This window comes from Arachis ipaensis, chromosome B8 (genome assembly GCF_059453495.1).
Source record: "Arachis ipaensis isolate K30076 ecotype BB chromosome B8, ASM5945349v1, whole genome shotgun sequence".
Lineage (NCBI taxonomy): Eukaryota > Viridiplantae > Streptophyta > Magnoliopsida > Fabales > Fabaceae > Arachis > Arachis ipaensis.
Genome location: NC_142443.1, coordinates 95,615,321 through 95,624,622, shown reverse-complemented (window position 1 = coordinate 95,624,622; position 9,302 = coordinate 95,615,321).

Below are 9,302 nucleotides of genomic sequence, written 5' to 3'. Positions count from 1 at the left end.
TCATGGTTTTCAGAATTTGAGTCTAGGTTCAACAGAATGGCGGAGGAATATCAACAATCCCGGAGGGAACTAGAAATCCTTTCTCAGGAGACAGATAAGCAATTGGAGGACACAGATAAACGCTTAGAACTACTAAGCAAGGAAAATGAAGACCAATTGATGGATGTGAAGGATAAAGTGGAAGAGCAAGATAAGGAGGCCACTGCATCAAGTGAACTTTCAATGAAGAATGAGGTGGTTGAACCTGAAACTGCACTTGAGATGACAAGAGAACATGAAGACTCACAACTTTCACAAACCTCACCCATGATAGAGCTATTAAAACAAATGTTGGGTGTAAAAGAGGAAGTGGAGGAGCAAGGAAGTGAAGAAGTCATTCCAAACTCAAGTGAGGCAGAGAAGTACATAAAGGAGGAGTTCATAGAACCACAAATACAAAAAGCTCTGGATGAATGCAAAACTCCAATAATCACACAGCAACCAAGACTTGGATTCAAAGAAGTGAAGGCAACTAACAAAAGCACCAATCCTGTCCCTAATCCAGTAAGCAAGATCAATCAAGCCATTTGCAAAAGGAAGCTTGCTGAGGAAAAGCCAAGGCAAGGGATAGTAGCTGAAACTTCTCCTTCTTTGAAGTCATTTCTCTTAACAAATTGGAAGAAGAGGAAGAAAGTAAAGAACAGGTAGACAGTAGGTACATTTCTTCTCCTTGCTTTGTTTAAATTTCAATAAATTGGCATATGATCACATTATAAGTTTGGTGTTGCCCTGCAACAAACTGTTTTCCATCTTCATGGATGATTGCATCAATTTTACATGAAAGTGACACACCAAGATTCTAAGTTTGGTGTGCCACCTATTTTTCTATGCAAATCAATCCAGCAACATCACTTGTCTGTATAATCATATTGCCTTTTACAGTGTTATTTTTCTTCTTAGTTGGATAATTTTTGTTTTCTCTTTGTTTCATTTATTTACTTGTTTTTAATGCTTTCCTTCATTAACTGTTTTTGTTAATACATCACCAAGACATCCTTATTCATAACAGACTCTTCATTTGGTGATTGTATTTAACATATAACAGTTTCTTTTGTTTAGTTTTAGTTCAAATAAATTGACATATGGTTGCATTCTAAGTTTGGTGTTGCTATGCAACAAAATTTAGTTCCAATTCTTACAAGATACTTGCATTAATTCCAAGTGAAAGTGTCACACTAAGTTCGGTGTGCCACTTATCTTCTATGCAAAGTATTATGCTCACCTTCTTAAGTATGCAATCACAATGTCTCTGTCTCTTGTGCCTTGATTATTATCTTTAATTTTGCTTGCTTGAAACACATGTACTACTAACATTCCTTGTGTAAGACATTCATGATCCATCTTAGCCCCATAGCCACGGTTCTAATAGTTGCTTGAGGATGAACGAGCATTCTGAGTTTGGTATGGAAAGGAAGAGAATGGGAGGAAAATGACAACAATAGAGAAGATGAACTACAAGGTTGTAAAGTTCCTTTTCCTCTCATTTGTTTCAAGCACCATAAACTGCATGATTGTCTGTACCTTCTCTGTATGCATGTGTGTATGAAAAGGCATAGTTTGATTTCTAAATTGCAACATGGTGCTATGTCATTATGATTACCAACTTGAGTTTTGTGAATTTAAAAGCAACAAAGTATCATGATCATAAACAAACAAGGCATTAAAGAATATTTTAGCATGTGCATAAAAGTATTGGGAAGCTAGTATGTTTGATTGTTGCTTAATTGCATTAGATTTTATTTAATTGAAGTTTTCATCTAGCACGTTTTGTGAAATCTTTTAAAAGCATGAAAACCTTGAAAGCAAATGCAAAATAAAGCAAGAAAAGAAAAAGGGAAAGAATGAGAAAGCTGAAGGCTCTGAGTACCAATGGCAATTTATTTGTTAAGTGCTTGTGGTGTTTATGTATCAAGCCAAATGCTTGAAAACAAAACACTTAGAAGTCAAGGCTAGGCTCAAAGTGCAAAAGCACTCCCTCAAAGCTCAAGGCTCTGAGCATCAATGATTAGAGAGTTAAGAAAAGAAAAGAAAAATGAGCTTAATGAAGTCCTCTAATCAAATGCTTGTGGTGCTTATGTATCAAGTGGTAATACTTGAAAACAAAGCATTTAGAAGTTGTAGCTTTGTTATCAACTCATGGGGCAAAGCACCCAAAAGGAGAAGCTAAATAAAAAAATCAAAAGCTTGTTTCAAGGAAGAAATATAAAAGAAAGATTTCATAAATTGAGCTAGATGGAAGCATCAATCATTTACATTTCTTTTGTGATTGTAGCATGCTTAGAAAACTAGCTTACCATGAACATTGAGTTGATATTCTTCTTACCTTGGATTGTCAATCTTTATTGCATGATTCTTTTCTTGCTTGGGGACAAGCAAGGTTTAAGTTTGGTGTTGTGATGACATGTCATCATGTCATGTTTTTCTATGCCTTTTTCCTTTGTTTTCAATAGGTTTTATGCACTTTCTTGAGCCATAAGCAAGCCAAGTGGGTAGATTTTCATGCTTCCTTTGATTTAATCAACCATGTATGAATTCATGCTATTTCATGAGGTTTTATGCTAAAATTGTCACATATTATGAAAGAATGAATATCTCATGATTTTGAGCATAGCTTTGATGTGTTTGGTTGATTAATGATAGGTGAAGAAGGCTTGGAGAAAGGGTGAAGCAAGAAGGAATGGCTAGGAGTAAAGAGAGGACAATGGAATAAGTTGAACCAGGAAGCAAAATCTTTTGGGTGAAAAGTTAGCCTCAAAGTTAGACCCCTAACTTGGAGGCTAACGTTGGCACATGAAATTCACCCCTGGGCACCAAAAGTTTGCGCCAACGTTAGCCCCCTAACTTTGAGGCTAACGTTGGCATGAAGAGAACCTCCCTGGGCACCAAAAGTTTGCGCCAACGTTAGCCCCCTAACTTGGTGGCTAACGTTGGCACATGAAATTCACAAGGGGAGGAGCAAAAGTTTGCGCCAACGTTAGCCCCCTAACTTTGAGGCTAACGTTGGCGCCAAACACCACAACAGCTTGAAGGGGTATACTTCCAACAAGAATAACTTGAGCTACAGAGCTCCAAATGAGGTGATTCAAGAAGCATTGGAAAGTAGGAATCAAGATCTTTCCAAGCATATATGGCACTGCATGGTGGACACTAAAATTGAGGGAGAAAACTGCCCCGCAATGTGCATAAACGAACATGGTGGCAACCTGCAGTGAGGCCAACTGACCTCTGCACCTTCAACGGAGTATAACTCGAGCTGTAGAGCTCCAAATAATGTGCTCCCAACGGCATTGGAAAGTAGACATCCAGGGCTTTCCAAAAATGTACAATAGTATGGGGTGGACAATACGTTTGAGGCAAACGTTACCTCAAACGCTGCACACCAAAGCCAGCGACCATGCCCTCTTCAAATGATCATAACTTGAGTTGTAGATGTCCAATTGAAGTGATTCCAAGTGGGTTAGAAAGCTGACATTCAGAGCTTTCTAACCATATATGATAGTCTATATTGGGAATAAAATTGGCAACATGAAAAGAGGACAAAGTTGGCGCCATAAATGTGCATAAGGGAGGCCAACGTTAGGGTCAAAGTTAGACCCCTAACGTTGGCACCAACGTTCATACCAGCAAGTTTTGTGGGCTGCTATGAAAAGTTGGAGCCAAAGTTAGACCCCTAACTTTAGCTCCAACTTTTGGTCCAACTTTTGCAAACTCAACCCGGTTCAATTCGGTTCCTCTTCAAACTCCAAGAGCAATCAACCAAGGCCTTTATCAACCCAATTCCATCAAGAGCAAGGGCCCAAATGATCATCACTCAAAGGCACAAGAAATAGATAAAATAGGAATTTCATTTAATTGTAATTTGTTTTTAATTTCATTTTCATTTCCATTTTGTAAAGCCTATATAAGGCATCATTTTCATATTTGTGAGGAGGCTGGCTCCACTAGGGAGCACTAGAATTTGAGAGCTCTCTCTTTAATTTTCTTTGTTTTGAATCTTGGGTGGAGAATTGAAGGTGTTCTGTTTCATTCTCCCTCTGAGATTTCTCTTTGTTTTTCTTGCTGCTTTTAATTCACTGCACTTCAAAATTTCAATTCTGTTTTGATTCCCAGCATCCAATTTCCTTTATTCTTCCTGCAATTTAAATTTCCAGTTGCGTGATCTATTGCTCTTTTTAATTTCCAACACCCCAGCCCCTTTACTTTTCATGCAATTTACTTTTCTTGCAATTTAAGTTTCAGCTATTTTACTTTCTGCATCTTTAAGATTCATTGCAATTTACTTTCTGTTGGCTACATTTCACACAATTCACTAAATGTCAGCTTGACTAAACTAATCACCCACTAAAATTGCTTGATCCATCAATCTCTGTAGGATCGACCTCACTCCCGTGAGTTTTTATTACTTGATGCGACCCGGTGCACTTGCCGGTTAGATTTGGGTGTTTTGGAGAAATTCGTTTTTCCAAAAATATCTCATCACTTTTGCTCCAACTTTTTGCCCAAAAGTTTGCACAAAAGTTTGAGGCTAAATTTTGGTCCAGCTTTTTGCTTCCTGGTTCATTTTCAATTAATCCAAAAGTTTGAGCTAAAGTTTGAAGCAAACTTTTGCTCTAACTTTTTGTCCTCTCTTCCTCCTAACCATTCCTTCTTGCTTCAACCTTTCTCCAAGCTTTCTTCACCTATCATTAACCAACCAAACACATCAAAGCTATGCTCAAAATCATGAGATATTCATTCTTTCATAATATGTGACAATTATAGCATAAAACTTCATGAAATTACATTAATTCATACATGGTTGATTAAATCAAAGGAAACATGAAAATCTACCCAATTGGCTTGCTTATGGCTCAAGAAAGTGCATAATTCAATTGAAAACTAAAGAAAAAGACTAGTGAAACTAGGCTAAGATGACTTGTCATCAATTACAGAGCAGGGATGGCTTAGAGGATGGAAAGGAAGCATGCAAAAGTGGAAGGAATACAAGAAACTGAAGGAACTGCTAAAGCTGTCCAACCTGACCCTCTCATAAAGTAGCTGTGTTCAAGAATCAACATACTGAACTAGGAGAATCAATAACACTATCTGAATTCTAAGTTCCTATAGATGCCAATCATTCTGAACTTCAATGGATAAAGTGAGATGCCAAAACTATTCAAGAGGCAAAAAGCTACAAGTCCCGCTCATCTGATTGGAGCTAAGATTCATTGATATTTTGGAATTTATAGTATAATATCTTCTTTTTATCCTATTTGATTTTCACTTGCTTGGGGACAAGCAACAATTTAAGTTTGGTGTTGTGATGAGCGGATAATTTATACGCTTTTTGGCATTATTTTTAGTATGTTTTTAGTATGTTTTTAGTATGATTTAATTAGTTTTTATTATATTTTTATTAGTTTTTAATTAAAAATCATATTTCTGGAATTTACTATGAGTTTGTGTGTTTTTCTGTGGTTTCAGGTATTTTCTGGCTGAAATTGAGGGACCTGAGCAAAAATCAGATTCAGAGGTTGAAGAAGGACTGCAGATGCTGTTGGATTCTGACCTCCCTGCACTCAAAGTGTATTTTCTGCAGCTACAGAACTCCAAATGGCGCGCTTCTAATTGCGTTGGAAAGTAGACATCCAGGGCTTTCCAGCAATATATAATAGTCTATACCTTGACTGAGTTTAGATGACGCAAACTGGCGTTGAACGCCAGTTCCATGTTGCAGTCTGGCGTTCAGCGCCAGAAACAAGTTGCAAAGTGGAGTTCAATGCCAGAAACACGTTACAAACTGGCGTTCAACTCCATGAATAACCTCTCCACGTGAAAGCTTCATGCTCAGCCCAAGCACACACCAAGTGGACCCCGAAAATGGATTTCTACATCAATTACTTACTTCTGTAAACCCTAGTAGCTAGTCTAGTATAAATAGGACTTTTTACTATTGTATTTACATCTTTGGATTATCTTTTGGTCCTTTGATCATGTTTTGGGGGCTGGCCATTCGGCCATGCCTGGACCTTATCACTTATGTATTTTCAACGGTAGAGTTTCTACACACCATAGATTAAGGTGTGGAGCTCTGCTGTTCCTCAAGGATTAATGCAAAGTACTACTGTTTTTCTATTCAATTCAACTTATTCCGCTTCTAAGATATTCATTCGCACTTCAATATGATGGATGTGATGATCGTGACAGTCATCATCATTCTCAACTTATGAACGCGTGCCTGACAACCACTTCCGTTCTACCTTAGATTGAATGGATATCTCTTGAATATCTAATACAAGGGGCCGAGTCCGAGTTATTAGTGTCTTCGTGGTATAAGTTAGAACCCATGGATGGCCATTCCTGAGATCCGAAAAGTCTAAACCTTGTCTGTGGTATTCCGAGTAGGATCTAGGAAGGGATGGCTGTGACGAGCTTCAAACTCGCGAGTGGTGGGCGTAGTGACAGACGCAAAAGGATAGTAAATCCTATTCCAGTATGATCGAGAACTGACAGATGATTAGTCATATAGTGACAGCGCATTGGACCATTTTCACAGGAGGATGGGATGTAGCCATTGACAACGGTGATGCCCTACATAAAGCTTGCCATGGAAAGGAGTAAGACTGATTGGATGAAGACAGCAGGAAAGCAGAGATTAGAGGAACGAAAGCATCTCTATACGCTTATCTTAAATTCTCACCAATGAATTACATAAGTACCACTATCCTATTTTATATTTTATTTATTTTCATCCACTATAATTTCTTAATACAATTTAATCCACCTGACTGAGATTTACAAGGTGACCATAGCTTGCTTCAAGCCAACAATCTCCGTGGGATCGACCCTTACTCACGTAAGGTTTATTACTTGGACGACCCAGTGCACTTGCTGGTTAGTTGTACGAAGTTGTGAAACAGATATAAGATCATGAACGTGTGTATTGAGTTTTTAGCGCTGTTACCAAGGAATGGAATGATCATGATTTCGCATACCACTACCCCGAAGCCAGGCCACATGAATGCGTGGATCACGCAGACGCATGACTTGGCAAAAATACAATCCACGCGAATGCGTGGACGACGCTTCCGCGTGACTTTGCAATGACCTGTACGTACCAAAAATCGTTGGGGGCGATTTCTGGGCTATTTTTGGCCGAGTTTTCAGCCCAGAAAACACAGATTAGAGGCTATAAAGTGGGAGAATCCATCCATTCATAAATCATGCTTTCATATACACAATTTTAGGTTTTAGATGTAGTTTTAGAGAGAGAGGTTCTCTCCTCTCTCTTAGGATTAGGATTTAGGATTTCTATCATGATTAGGCTATTTCTCTTCAATCACAGGTTCAATATTCCTTTAATTTATTTTCTACTTTTATTTATTCTATTACTTTAATTGTCATTTATCTTTTCAATTTGGCTTATGAACCATTCATGTTATGATTTTCTTAATTAATATATTTTGAGGTATTTTAGATTTTATTTTGCTTTAATTTATTTATGAATGATTTCAATTCAAATTAGATTTAATTTCCCCTTTTGGATTTGGTTAAGTAATTTATAACACTTGAGTTATCAACTCAGCTGTTGATTGAAATTGGAATTCTTTGCTGGTTAATTTGCACTCCAATAACTCTAGTCTATCCATAGGAGTCGACTAGGACCTGAGGATCAAATTAATTTGTCCACTTGACTTTCCTTTATTTAGTAAGGGTTAATTAAAAGTGGGAGCAAAATCCAATTTGCATCACACCTGATAATGATAACTAGGATAGGACTTCAATTTCTTATACCTTACCAAGAGATTTTATTAATTATTAATTTATTTTCCTTGTCATTTAAATTACTTGCCCCTTATTTCCAAAAACCCAAAAATATACTGTTTTACATAACCAATAATAAATCATACCTCCCTGCAATTCCTTGAGAAGACGACCCGAGGTTTAAATACTTCGGTTATAAAATTTTATCGGGTTTTGTTACTTGTGACAACAAAACTTTTGTAAGAAAGGAATTCTTGTCGGTCTAGAAGCTATACTTACAACGCGAATTTATTTGTGAAAATTCTAGATCGCGCGAGAGCTATACTTACAACGCCAATCGACGCGCACGCGCACATGGCGCGCACGTGCCAATACTCTCACATGGCCCACTTAAAGGCAAAATGCTAGGGGCGATTTCTGAGCTGCCCATGTCCAAATCCAACTTGTTTCTGAGTGTATTTCATGCAGAATTGAAGTCCAAGCAAAGGGGGAGCAATTAGTTTAGCCAATATGAGCCTTTAGTTAGTTTTCTAGAGAGAGAAGCTCTCTATTCTCTCTAGAATTAGGTTAGGATTAGGTTAGATTGTCTTAGATCCATGTTCAATTACTTGATCTCATCTTGTTTCTTCTATAATCTCTCATTTCTACATCTTGATTCTCTTATTTGTAATGTTAATTTCTCATTTTGCACTCTTTTGTGATGTTGAACTCATGTTAGATTTGGTTTACATTTAATGCAATTTGATGTTGATGTTTCTTTTTATTGATGAATTGAGTTGTAAATTTATTTTTCTCGCAATTAGTAGTTGGTAGATTTTATTAGTCTTGCAATTTATGATGTTTATTTATATTGCACTCTATGTGTTTGATGAAATGTTCTCCTTAGTTTTTGAGTAGTTTTGTCAACTCTTGGTCTAAGCTAAGGGAATTGGGTAAATTTGAGTTATTAGGTAGGTTGGGACTTAAGGGTTGATGTGATCAAACCTATTTGACGTACTTCAAAGCTTAGGAGTAGATGTTACGTACTTAAGACTTTGGAAGTAGACCTAATAGGTTGGCCTCTCATGATTATCAATATTTGGTTTGTTGACAAGGACGGTGATCTCAATTACCTAAGTGTTAGCCAAGAGTTCTTTTTCTTGTTTTCTTTACTTGCTTGCCTAATTTACTTTTCTTGCCCTCTTATGAACCAAAAAACCCCCCTTTACCCCTTTATAGCCAATAATTGAGCATTCCATTGTTTCCTAGGGAGATGACCCGGAGTCCAAATACTCCGGTTAATTCTTATTTGGGGTTTGTACATGTGACAACCTAAATTTTTGTATGTGAGAACTCTTTGTTGGTCTAGAACTATACTCGAACTCTCCTTAAAGTTCGAGTTTCCTGCCTCAAATAATCAAGCTGAGTATGAGGCACTACTAGCTGGTTTGAGGCTGGCTAGGGAAGTGGGAGCTCAATAATTTACCATCTTTAGTGACTCCCAAGTAGTCACTCCGCAAACAGAAGGGAGCTATCAAGCT